The following is a 13,414-nucleotide window of genomic DNA, read 5'->3' as shown; positions in this document are numbered from 1 at the left end:
CACAATAGGAGAAGGAAGGAGGCACTAGAGCCTATCCCCCCTTAGTGACAACTTCCTGAACTCCAACCATAAATCGAAGTTTAGTGAACTTCGCCTCAGTGAGAGCCTTTGTAAAGATGTCTGCAACTTGATCATCTATTGAACAATATTGCACTTCAAGAACATGGTCGTGAATGAGCTTTTTGATGAAGTGCATGTACAATTCAATGTGTTTTCTGCGCTGATGTTGGACTGGATCTTTGCATAGCTGAATGGCACTTTGATTGTCACACCAAAGTGTAGTCAGATGCTGCTGCTGAAAGCCAAACTCTGACAGGATCTGACGAAGCCACAAGGCTTCCTTACTAGCTTCTACGGCACCACGATACTCTGCTTCTGCTGAAGAAAGAGAAATGGCACCTTGTTTCTTGCAAGCTCATGTAATAGGTCCTGAACCAAGAGTGAACACATAACCTGCAGTAGACTTCCGATCATCAGGGTCACCAGCCCAATCAGAATCAGTGAAAACAACCAATAAAGGAGATGCTTCTGCACTATAATGAATCCCAAACTGAACTGTAGCTCGAACATAACGAAGTATTCTGTTAGCTGCTTTCCAATGAATATCACGTGGTTTTGCATAAACCGAGCAACAAGGCCTACGACAAAGGAAAGGTCAGGACGAGTATGGGTTAGATACAAAAGTTTTCCTACAAGTTGACGGTATAAGGTAGCATCAACTTCAGGAGAAGTACAAGTGCCTGAAAGTTTGACTCCAGACTGAAAGGGAGAAGGGGCTGGCTTACAGTCTTCCATGTGAAAATGGCGTAGAATATCACAGGCATACTTGGACTGAGAAAGGGAAATACCTTCCTTGGATTGCAAGACTTGAAGACAGAGAAAATAATGTAAGTGTCCTAAGTCTGTCATTTCAAACTTCCTTTTAAGGCTAGACTTCACATGGTTTATAAGGTTGGGATCACTACCAGTCAAGATAAGATCATCAACATAAAGAACAAGAATGATAAGAGACTTGCCCACTTTCTTGGTGTAGACAGTATTGTCAGAATGACACCTAGAGAAGCCAGATTCTAAAAGAAAGTTATCCATTTTGGCATACCAAGCTCGAGGAGCTTGCTTGAGACCATAAAAGGATTTCTTAAGCCGACATACAAGGCTGGAGTCTGTTTGTATAAAGCCAATAGGTTGTTCCATATAGATTTCTTCATGCAAGTCCCCATGCAAGAAGGCGGATTTAACATCCATCTGATGGACTTCCCATTTGAAAGAGGCAGCAAGGGAAAGAACAAGTCGGATAGAGTTCATTTTGGCAACAGGGGAGAAGGTTTCAGTATAGTCAATGCCTTCAACTTGTGAAAAACCCTTAGCAACAAGACGAGCTTTATGTTTATCAACTTTCCCATCTGGTCCATACTTGGTTCTGTAAACCCATTTGCATCTAACAAGTTTTCGTCCCTTTGGTAGAGGAACAAGATCCCATGTATCATTTGCCAATAATGAATGATATTCTTCATTCATAGCTGCTTCCCAATCTGGATGGCTTGAAGCTTCTGCAAAGGTGTTAGGATCATAATTCACTGAAGCTTGAGCCAGTAAAGAAGAGGCTCTCTCGAACTGAGAACGTGTACATCGCCGAACTATAGGATCACCGGCAAGATCACCTGCTGCATCCCGAGTAGCACGGACCCATTTTGGAAGCTGAGGAGCTGAAGGAGGATCCTGAGAAGGTGGGGGAGGATTTTCATCCTCGCTTTCATCATCTGAAGAAGAAACATTTTCAAAAGTAGAAGAGATAGGGAGAGGTGGCACATCCGCCGAACTAGGCTCGCAGGCCGATATATTTTCATCAAACTTTACATCTCTTCTAATGATAACATTTTTGGACTTAAGTGGAATAAGTCTATATCCTTTGACATCTTCAGAATATCCAACAAAAATACATTTTTCACTCTTTGGTTCTAAAGCTTTATGTTTCTCATCTGGAATATGGGCCCATGCTTCACTTCCAAAAACACGAAAGTGACTTACATCTGGTTTGTTTGAGCTCCATGCTTCTTCTGGAGTGATATTCTTTAAAACCTTAGTAGGAGTGTGATTTATTATGTAATTTGCACAGTTAATTGCTTCTGCCCAATAATTAAGACTAAGTCCTTTAGATTGAAGCATACAATTAGCCATTTCCTTTAAGGTGCGATTCTTCCTTTCAGCTACACCATTTTGTTGTGGAGTATATGGAACAGTATGTTGCATTTGAATTCCATTCTCAGTGCAAAAGTTGATGAATGTGTTTTTAACATATTCTTCGCCATTATCAGATCTTAGCTTAAGAATTTGATGTCCAGATTGTTTTTCAACAAAGGCCTTAAAGGCCAAGAACATGTTAAATACTTCACTCTTGAGTTTTAAGAAGTATACCCAAGTGCGTCTGGAGAAATCATCAATAAAAGTTAAGAAATACTTGTAGCCAGAGAATGAAGCAACTGGAAGTGGACCACATAAATCACTATGCACGAGCTGTAAAGGGGCTGAGGCATGCCAAGAGGCACGTTTTTCAAAACTGTCCCGATGATGTTTTCCGAGTACACATCCGGAACAAACACCATCTCTGCAAGATACCATTGGAAGACCTGTCACCATATTTTCTTTACATAGATTCTGGAGAGAGAGATAGTTTAAGTGACCAAATCGCTCATGCCAAAGTTTGCTCACTTCATCATTATGAGCAACAAATACTGAGTGAAGATTTGATGACCCAAAGTTGTGAAACTTATACAACCTTGTAGAATCATCAGCAATGCCAGTAGCTAAAATCTATCTAGGATCTCTTAGGTCCTTAATTACAACATCGTGCGGTGAAAATTCAACGATTTTCCCTTCACCTGAATGGGTTATCTGATATACAGATAGAAGGTTGCAGAATAAGGTTGGAACACATAATACATCATTAAACTGACCATTGTCTAGATGAACAGTTCCAGTCCCTACAACACTAAGAGATCTATCATCACCAACATATATATTTTTGGTGTTACAATCATTTAAAGAAGAAAACATGGCTTTGTTTTTGGCCATGTGATAAGAAGCTCCAGAATCAATGAGCCACTCATGAGAATGAGAAGAAGAAGATACATTTAGTGCATAGCCAGACCGAGATGCTTGACAGCCACATGCAGAAAGTGCCATTCCTAAAGATGAAGTTGAAGTTGAAGATTGCTCCAAATGGATGTTATGCTTCTTCATTGCTGCTTCCAAGGCTTCCATCTTCTTAAAGCATTTGGATTCTAAGTGGCCATCTCGATTACAAAAGTTGCAATTTCTGTCAGTCTTCTTCCCTTTGTTTTTATTCGTCTTATCATTTTGTTGAAATGATTTTTCATTTTGAGGCTGAAATTGCTTAGGACCCTTGTTTGGTTTAGTACCATTCTTTTTAGGATACAACTTCTTAGGATTCTTTGGATTTGGTTGCTGCTGGGCGGCTAACGCTTTCTTAGAAGAGTTTCCAAGATGAAGAAGACCAAGGTGTAAGAGTTTTTCTTGTTCTCTTATTAAAGAATCACAAAATGAATCAAAGGAAGGGGACTTGTAGGTTTGTCCTTGAGAAATGAAGGCTTCTCTGTAGAATGGAAGGTGGAAACAAACACAAAATAGGCTGGTCCCAACTTAGTAAGAATGGAGTAGATAAGGCTACTATCCTCTTTCTTAACCTTAACACCTTCCAAGAGAAGTCTAAGGGTCTTGAACTTGGACAAAAAATCTTCAATGCAAGAAAAATTGGGGCCCGCTGTAAGCAATTCATTTTCAAGTTGATGGGCTTTAAATTCATTTTTAATTCCAAAGACTTTAGTAATTTGTTGCAGTGCTTCATCAGGAGTATCAAGTTCTGCAATATGGAATCTAAGATCTGGAGAAATAGACATCCCTATCAACCCACATGCTTGGTCTTGCCTATTTTCCCATTTAGCTGCCTTATATTCATCTTTCAGTTTGGTCTCTTGGCCTGTGGCTATTCTGTAAAGACATTTACTTCTAAGTAAATCCACAATGTAGGACCACCATTGGAAGTAGTTAGTGCTATCAAGAATGACTTGGCATGGACTTTCCATTTTTAACAGAAACTGAAGCTGTAGATGCTGAAACTAAGTGTACCAATGGAAAGATCTCGAAAAATTAGGCCGTTTCAAAAAAAACGGTTTTGAAAATGGCTTCTGGATGAAGAAGTTATGGCTTTTTGAAAAAAATTGACGAAGTCGCCGACGAAGTGCGGGAATGTGCGGAAATGAAAAAATCCACCCCCACAAAATGGAGACTTGAACCCAAGACCTCTACTCTCATAAATTAGCTTTGCACTAAGTGAGCTATACAAAAAGTTTGAGAGAGAGAGAGGGGGGGTTGATGCTTTGGGTTGCATGCTTGCTTTGAGAAAGCTCTTTTTCCCTACAAAACAAAAAACACAAAACCCAACACGGACATACAAAAAAAATGAACCTTGTGGCTCGAAGTTAGCTTTAGCCGGAAACTAAATATTTTCCTCAATGTTTCTGATTTTCCGAGATCACACTAAGGCGCAGCGGAAAAGAGCATACGCATGAGAAAAATCCTTCCTTTCTGTTTCTGATTTGCCCAAATCGCACAGAGTCGCAGGGCAAAGAGCATACGCAGAAATGAAAGGAATAGATCCGGCAATAAAAAAAAAAAATAAACCGAAACCGAAATAAACAGAGAGAAAATAACTGTAAACTGCAAATAAACACTGTATACCTCCAGATCTTAAAAATGACGTAGCTAGGGCTACCGGAAACCCTTTCGCGTGAAACGAAAGGGGTTCCTCACTGGAACAGATGCTCCCAACACAATAGAGCAGTCCTCTCGGCCCGAAAGCAGTCAGATGCAGTTCTACCGGCTTCAGATTTGGATCACCAACGAACGTGGCCCTCAAATAGCTCTGATACCATGTAGGAATTTACAGGGTAAGTTCCTCAGACAGAACACCAAAGGACACCGCTCACAAACAGATCACAGATCAATACACCAGTATTTTGACATGGTTAGAACCCTTAAAGGGGGAAACAGTCCACGGCCTGAGCCAACGCGGCCACTTCAGGCAATTTATTAATAAAAGAATGAAAATTTACATATGCTTCTCTCATAGACGGATTACCCTACAAATGACCCTCCATGCTCTTTAAATAGAGATCATGGACCAAATGGGTGTTAAGCCACGGATCAAGTGTCGGTAATACCGAGGAGAGAATGAACCGTCGAATCACTACATATCGTGATCGTCGGATTGTAAGTTACAAAATGTACATAGTAAAGAAACACACTTTACCTAACTCTATACTAGACCAAGTTGTACTTAACTATTTCCTATGTGTCGGAATATCCTAACACATAACTCGTGAAGGAAAGTGATGGATGGCCGATGCTCTACGAAGAAATCCCAAAAGATGAAGGCCCCATAAAGATGAAGATGAAATTCATGACATCAAATGGAGGAGCTATACAAGTAGTTGAAGGTCCCGTGATCTCCACCTAGGAAGAGATAGTTGTTGCTCGAAACAGGTCCCTGAGGAAGAGGGAGCCTAGAAGCAAGTTTCTGATCAAGAACAAACTTGGAAGCAAGTTCCTAGCTAAGAGGGAGCTTGGAGAAGTCCCTGGTTGAGAGGAAGCTTGGAGAAGTCCCTGGTTGAGAGGGAGCTTGGGTACATTCCTTTTATGGGAATGAATACATTCCTTCATAGGAATGGGTATATCCTCCCTAATTAAGAGGGAGACATAGACACATCATTCTTGTGTTCACTTTGGAAGAAATAATGGAGAATTGGGTAAGCATCTGGCATCTGATACTCTTTGAGGATGTGGTAGGGAATCCAAGATAAGAGTAGTCCTAAGAGGACCGATATTCTTTGACGACTGGGAATCCAAGATAAGAATACTCCTAGAAGGACATAGCCTATGAACACCTGGGTGGGGTATGTTCCTTTAAAGACAATGATGATGGTGTCTATAAATCATTGGTCTCGCCAGCATTGTGATCTGATCTTGTGGAGAGATAGAGTTGTTAGCCAAGGCCTTACTATGTGACAATGTTGGATGATATGATGCTAAACAGATGGGTTACAAATCTGACTCTTCTTATGAGAATTCTTCAGATTGAGAATGTCCAAGTACCTTATATGTATTATGAATACCTCCCTAGTTTAGAGGGAGTGTTGAAATATGAAACCAGGTTAAGTCTTCATAATGACATATGTAATCATGATTTTAAGTATTTAATGTAATGAGAAAAACAAATTTATTATTGTTATTCTTGATGCATGGGTTTCATGCTCAAGGGAAATTTATTTTTAGGTCAAGCACCCATTGAGTGCTTCTAGGTTTTTCATAAAGTCAATTGAGTCATTATCATGTATGAATGACCCATTTGGGCATGTTACATATTGCAAAGAAAATTTATTTGAGTAAAAAGACCCTCCAAGAGCTCATCATGGTGCAAAGATCAAGTTGCCCTACATGAACAGTCAAGTCAGCCTAAAGATAGCAATTCATACCCCTCACAAGCCTATAAATACGAAGGAACTCAACCTCATTTGAACACTCACTCAAGCAAGTTCAATCTTCTCAAGATAGAAGCTGGAAAAGGACAAAAAAGAAGGAGAAAAGCTAGATTGAAGTTTTTGGGCCTCTCTCTCTCTCTCTCTCTCTCTCTCTCTCGTGCTAGGGTTTCTACATTTGTTGGGCAAGAGAATTTGCTGGACAGAAGAATTTTTCTGGGTAGATTGATGTTGTAGAATAATTTGCTGGACAAGTTGAAGTTGCAGAAGAGTTTGTTGGGTAGGCCGAAGTTGCAGAAGAATTTGATGGGCAGGTCGAAGTTCCAGAAGAATCTATTAGGCTAGTCCAAATTGCAAGAAGTCATTGGAAGCAAGGTTTGACTTGGTCTCAAAGGATCTTGGTCAAGGGTCATAGGTCTTGGAATTCGTCAATTAAAGTTCTATAAGAAGAGAAGAATTCTTGTGGATTTTCCTCTCAGTTAGAGAGGTTCTAGCCCTGGATGATCACCTACATCTTGTGTCCTATTTTCCCATTGATTTTATTGTTTGGTAGTTGTTTGATAATAAAGAACACTAATAATAATCAAGTGTAAAAAGTGTCAGAAAATCTGAAAGGCAGAAAGGTCTTCTCTTGTTGATAATTACTTGTGATTTCTTTGAATTATTATTAGCTTTCTTATGTCCTTTTATCTTTGTTCATCAAGCAATTACCAAAACCAAAACACAAAGATCAAGGCCACTACATGTAAGCCCACGGCTAGGGCAAAAAACCCTATATATGGTAAAACCCAGTCAAGAAATCTTCCTTCAGTAATTCAAATGAGATACACCAAGACACTAGACCAACAAACCTTCCTCCTCCACCAAGTCAGCTTTCCAATATGTTTTGGCACATTTCAATAGTCTCTTCTTGTCCAGTAGCTTCAACCCAGCATCAACCTAGAAATTTTGGCCCCAACCTTAACTAGAAGCTTCAGAATTTCAACCTCCCAGCAACTGTTGAATTTTGGCCCCTCCAGCAGCTTCATAGGGGTGGGAAAAAGAAAGAGAATATTCAACTTCTTATGCTTGTGAGAGACCTTCTCCTTTGCTATCCTTTTCCTTCTTCTTCCTTGGAATTCACACTTTTTCTAGCCCTAGAAGTTGCAAATCGAATTTGTTGTGAATGAGTGACAAATGAGGTCGAGTTGTTCCCTTCATATAGTGATTTTTCCCACCAGTTTAGGTCGGCTTGTCCAATTTGAGGCCAACTTGGTGGAGGAGGCCTAATTGACTTATTTTATAATAAAATAAATTTCTTCTTGGACAAATAAATCCCAAGAAGGGTCTTTTACAGCATGACATGGACAAAGACACTTGACATAAACCCTAGAAGTCTTCAATGGAGGCTTTTACCTAAAAGATACTTGACCCAAGCATGAAACCCATGCTTTAATAAGTCAAATTATTTAAAAAATTAAAATCTTTTTCTTTCTTTTGATAAATATAATACATCATGACTCAAATACAATTATGAAGACTGACACTAGTTACATTCTTCAGCACTCCCTCTTAACTAGGGAGGTATTCATAATCACCTATATTTATAGAGGTACATGGAAGATCTCCAAGATGAACTACGAAGAGTTATAGCACGCTCAGTGCTGCGGACTAGATACCTAACCAGGGTAATCTATCCGAGTGGGACAAAGATGGACTCAAGCTTTCAACGAGTCTAGGTACCATTAGGCTTACTCACTAACCATCAACCCAGGGATCTAGGTGTGTATCCAAAGTCAGAGCTCCAAGACTAACGCCACCCTCCCTCTTCGGGATCTAGACATTAACACATAGGGCGACCAAATGTCCTCCCAAGCATCCGCCATTAGATGCTTCATCTCTCTCTAATAAACTAGATATATCCATTTGTCCAAACATGCTTCTAGAGTGTCCAACCTTCTTATGGAGAGATTTTAACTATACAAACACAAACCCCAATCAATAATAAACTTTTAAACATACACATAGGTAAACACAAACCTTCAGGGTCCTCATTCATTCTGATACTACACAATTTGTCGAAAGCTTTCTTATTCTTTTGTTTCTTCAGCAGAACCAAATGTATCTTTATATCTTCTCAAGTCTTTTTGCACCTTCATGAAAAATGAACATTTATCTGTCGTTATTTATTCTTCAAGGTATTTATTATGACTGTCATAATATGCCCTCCCTCTCAACTGGGGAGATATACCCTTTCTTCTATCCTGACTCCCTCTCAACTTAGGGAGATCAACCACTTCCTTCTTTTATAACATTAGAGAATCTTTTATGGCTTCATCAAGGTCATCTTGATCATCATCATCATGCTTATACGAAAATCTTCATCATCTTGAAGATTATGTACCTGCAAAACTTAAATGGAAAGTACAACCAAATACAAACATACAAAAGCATGAAGTTAACTATACCATAATCATGTTACTATAAGGAAGAATTTAGACTTTAGATAAACACCTAAACCTAGTTAGGTTCATAATCACCTAGATTCCATCATCACAACTTAAAGCAATTCAATCATAGCACCAAGGTTTCACCAATTTTCAGAATTTACATGGCAAACTCTACCATGATTTAATGCAAACCCTAGATTCCATCTTCAAGACACAAAGCCATAGATATCAGCGGTTACTAACAATCCTACCAAGTATCTAAGGTTTCAACAATGTTAATTCTAATATGGTTTTTTGCAACCCCTATATTTTATCATAAAATTAAATCATATCAATACCATCATATCCTAGAATATCACTCTACTATGGCTTAATTAAAACCCTAGAATTCATAGACTAAAACATGAACAACAACAATTAGGTTAGCATACTCATATATACATATCTAGGATTTCATAATCATGCCTTTGCATTTCATGATATTATCTACTAGGTAAACCCAAGATACAAAAATTAATATATCAAAGTTAGATACACAATGATTTTCAAAGGGCTAGGGTTTCAATCAAACATACAAACATATACCTAGGGCTTCATTCCTAGAATCTTACTTTCAAGGATTTTGTTCACAAACCTTAATTCACCAAACCCTAAAGATCTAGGGTTTCAATACATAACTTAGATATTAATAGCAAACCCTAAAGGACTAGGGTTTCTATCATAACAATACCAAAACCCTAAACATGAAATGAATAGGTTTTCTAGATTTTATAAACAACCCTAAATAGACTAAGGTTTCATAATCAATATTGACACACCCTTAGGTTAGGGTTTTACAGTGAACCTTTTTAGGGTTCCACAAGAATGATAATATAATGTGGGTAGATTCGATCAATGATTAATCACCCTAACAAGAATCTTTGTGATTCAAAACCTAGACATGATGATGTTAGTAATGTAGAGCAAATTTTAAAAGAAGAATGATCGTACCTTTTACATGAAGAGAACTTTATAACAATGTTTAAGACATACCTTGAGTTGTTCCTTACAAACCTTATAGGACATCAATTCTTGAAGGGCTTCCTTTGCAACTGAAAGTTTATCCTTTGAAGTCTCCTCCATAACCTTAGAGTATTTAGCAAGGTTTCCTAACCAAGGAAAATACAAAGGTTATTAGCACATAATACAAACAAAATTTTGATGTGAGAAGGAAACCAAACATGAAAAGATGAAACAAAGAACATAATACTTATCTTTTGGGAAAATGGTGGAGGCTCCCTCTTAGTCCAATATTGAGGGAAACCTACAACTTATTAAAATAATTCAAAAATGTTCTAACGAGACATGTTATACCTACAAACTCTAGAAATCAAAACATAAAGGAGAATAATTCAGAACTTTAAAAATAGAAGACTAAGAAGGATAAGAGAGAGGGGATTTAGTAGTATAAGTCCTTGACTTCCAATTCTTCAGTCTTGCTCTTCTTAGGTGGAGCTTCATCAGCAATATTCGCATGTTCTCTTTCTCTCTTCCCATTCCTTGGATTCTCTAGACATTGATTTTTATAATGACCCATCTTATCACAATTGTAGCATTCAATCTTTGATAGGTCAAATTTCTTCTTTTTGTCTCTTGTACTTCTTGAAGGTTCCCTTCTTCTTGTGATGAGCGGAATAGGCATTTGAGATGTTCTATTCTTCATCCTCCTCGTTGTTGCTTACTAATGATATTTTGGCTTCTTCTTAAATGCATGCATTCCACATTTGTTTGAATGTTGGAGTATCCTTCCAACTATTGATTCCCGATGCAAAAGCACTCCAAGATTTTGGTAGACCTAAAAGAGCAATGATTACGAGCTCCTTTTTTGGAACAATTGCATCTATTGCTTGGATTTCATCTCTGATTCTAGATATCCTTATAAAGAAGAATGCCACAGTATCGTCTTTTGTCATCTTAATAGTTCTTAATTCATTCTTGAGGTTTGCAATTGGACCAATGTTCTTGATTGTGAGTAATTTGGATAGAGCCTCATACATTTCTTGAGCAAAATCTATGTTGGATATATATGGAATGAGGTTGTCCTTTACTCCATCCACTATTAAGTTCATGGTCAATAGTTCAGTTTCTCTGAACTTTACTTTCTCTGCTTTATCTGTAGGCTTCTTGAATTTTCATAGAACTAGATCCAAAACCTTGTTCTTCTCAAGGATGAGATCTATCCTCTTTTTCAAGGCTCTGTAGTTGGAGGCTCCTTCTAATTTGTTTTCTCCCTTCATTGAGTTTGACATAGTTCTTGTAGATAGTAGACTTCTTTTTTTATATAATCATTTTCCTTAATGACCTTCTTAAAATCTCTTTTTCTTCAATAGATCTTCAGGGTGCCTTTTTCCTTCTTCTTTACCTTAGCTCCAATACCATGTTAGAAAATTAGAAACGCAGAAAGATTTTCTCTTGTTGATAATTACTTTTTATTTCTTTGAATTATTATTATACTTCTTATGTTTTTTTTTATCCTAGTTCATCAAGCAATTACCAAAGTTAAAACACAAAGATCAAGGACACAAGAAGTAGGTGCACAGCCAAGGCAAAACCCCTATATAGGGTAAAACCTAGTCAAGAACTCTTCCTTCATTAATTCAAATGAGATAGACCAACAGACCTTCCTCCTCCACCAAGTCAGCTTGCTAGTATGTTTTAGCACACTTTAGTAGTCTCTTCTTGTCCAGCAGCGTCAACCCAGAAATTTCAGCCCCCAACGTCACCAACAGCTTTAGAATTTCGGCCTCCAAGTAACTGCAGAATTTTGGACTCTCCAACAGCTTCACACATGTGGGAAAAAGAGATAATTTTCAACTTCTTACGCTTGTGAGAGACATCTCCTTCGCTATTCTTTTCTTTCTTCTTACTTGGAATTTGCACTTTTTATGGCCTCAGAAGTTGCAAATCAAACTTGTTGTGAGTGAGTGACAAATGAGGTCGAGTTGCTGCCTTTATATAGTGATTTTTTACCCTAGTTTAGGCCAGCTTGTCCAGTTTGAGGCCGACTTGGTGGAGGAGGCCTAATTGACTTATTTTACAATAAAATAAATTCTTCTTCGAAAAATAAATCCCAAGAAGGGTCTTTTACAATGTGACATGGACAAGGACACTTGACATGAACCCTAACGTCTTCAATGGAGACTTTGACTTAAAAATCAATTGACCCAAGCATCAATTTATTTAAATAATAAAAATTATTTTTCTTTCTTTTCATAAATATAATACATCATGACTCAAATACAATTATGAACACTGACACTAGTTACATTCTTCAACAAGAAGAAGCTAATCAAGTTAAGTAAAAGTACATCACGAGCAGTTATCAAAGTAAGAGAAATCACCTAATCTAGCTGCCCCTAGATTTCTCAACACCCTGTCTAGATTGCTGAAGATGACCCCTCTGCAACAATTTGACTAGGATAGTGGTCTGCCATTGAAATCAGTGAACAGTAACCCCGCTTGCTCGACACATCTTAGCAGCGCCCATAATACATGAATATCCAATCAAACCCTTTAAACCAAACTGCTACAAAATGGTATGATAAAAAGGACTGATTTCTTCAATACTGAAGCTGAAGATGACAGTGAGTCTACTTGTCAATAACACCCTTACTGCTGCAAGATGATGAAACAATTGATGATAAAACCCTTACTACTGAGCTTCTTTAAATGCTACAAAATGTTGTGACACTATGACTGCTACAGAATGTTATGACAATGAAACTCTTACCGCTAAGCTTCTTCAAATGCTACAGAATGTTATGACACTAAGTCCCTTACGAATGAACATCTTCAACTGGAAATGATTTGATTTCTTTGTCTTATTTGATGAAGACTTTTCTGTAGGATACATAAACAGTCTTCAGGTATGATGAATACTCGAACAATCTTGGCATCAGTGCTTGCATCAAAATTATCATTAAGATGTGACCCCTTTGATGCGTTTTAACTGATATGATGAAGTATCTGAAATTCAACAACCTAGTCAGACTCTGACTCCCTTTATCAAATCAGTACTGACTCCTTAAGGAAGCCACTGGAACTTAGCAGACTCAACCTACTCCAGAACAGCTTATTATGATGCAAAATGTCACAGTAAACTTAAACCCTTCAATTCATCAGATATTAATTAGCGCTGAAGTATGCTAATGCCAGGATTATGCCAAGATATTTGTAGGTCAGACTACAGCCAACGATACCATGAGAATTAGATTAAAACCAATTGTACATTGATCCAAGCAACAAACAGATCTTCAATTGTGCCGAGTTCCCATTTTAAATCACCAGTTAGGGCTTGAGGATTTACACCAGATTAGCCTTGAATCAGTCAAGAAAATCGAGCAAAACTTCAGATATTTGTTTGATGCTTCTACAAAGGTATATCTGAGATGT

General features: G+C 37.9%; 1 protein-coding gene across 5 annotated transcripts in view; it reads right to left on the bottom strand.

Moving 5' to 3' along the window:
* The window catches only part of LOC149187843 (putative uncharacterized protein YDL057W), a 383,231-nt gene that overhangs the window by 78,430 nt on the left and 291,387 nt on the right, over positions 1-13,414 (bottom strand). Inside the window, exons 7-8 of one of the 5 annotated variants that reach the window (XR_016255791.1) lie at positions 12,753-12,988; positions 12,364-12,637 (exon numbers count right to left, since the gene is read on the bottom strand). The exons of 3 other annotated variants lie outside the window; for them this stretch is intronic. The gene's annotated coding sequence lies outside the window, so the exon portion shown is untranslated. The remainder of the gene's footprint in view (positions 1-12,363; positions 12,638-12,752; positions 12,989-13,414) is intronic. One more of the 5 variants, XR_016255792.1, reaches the window with a different exon arrangement.

The sequence above is a fragment of the Pinus tabuliformis genome, chromosome 3_1, assembly GCF_031772625.1.
Source record: "Pinus tabuliformis cultivar Carrire ecotype Pingquan chromosome 3_1, CPIR1, whole genome shotgun sequence".
Lineage (NCBI taxonomy): Eukaryota > Viridiplantae > Streptophyta > Pinopsida > Pinales > Pinaceae > Pinus > Pinus tabuliformis.
The sequence above is the reverse complement of the archived record's forward strand: the minus strand, read 5'-3'. Positions and strand labels throughout refer to the sequence as shown.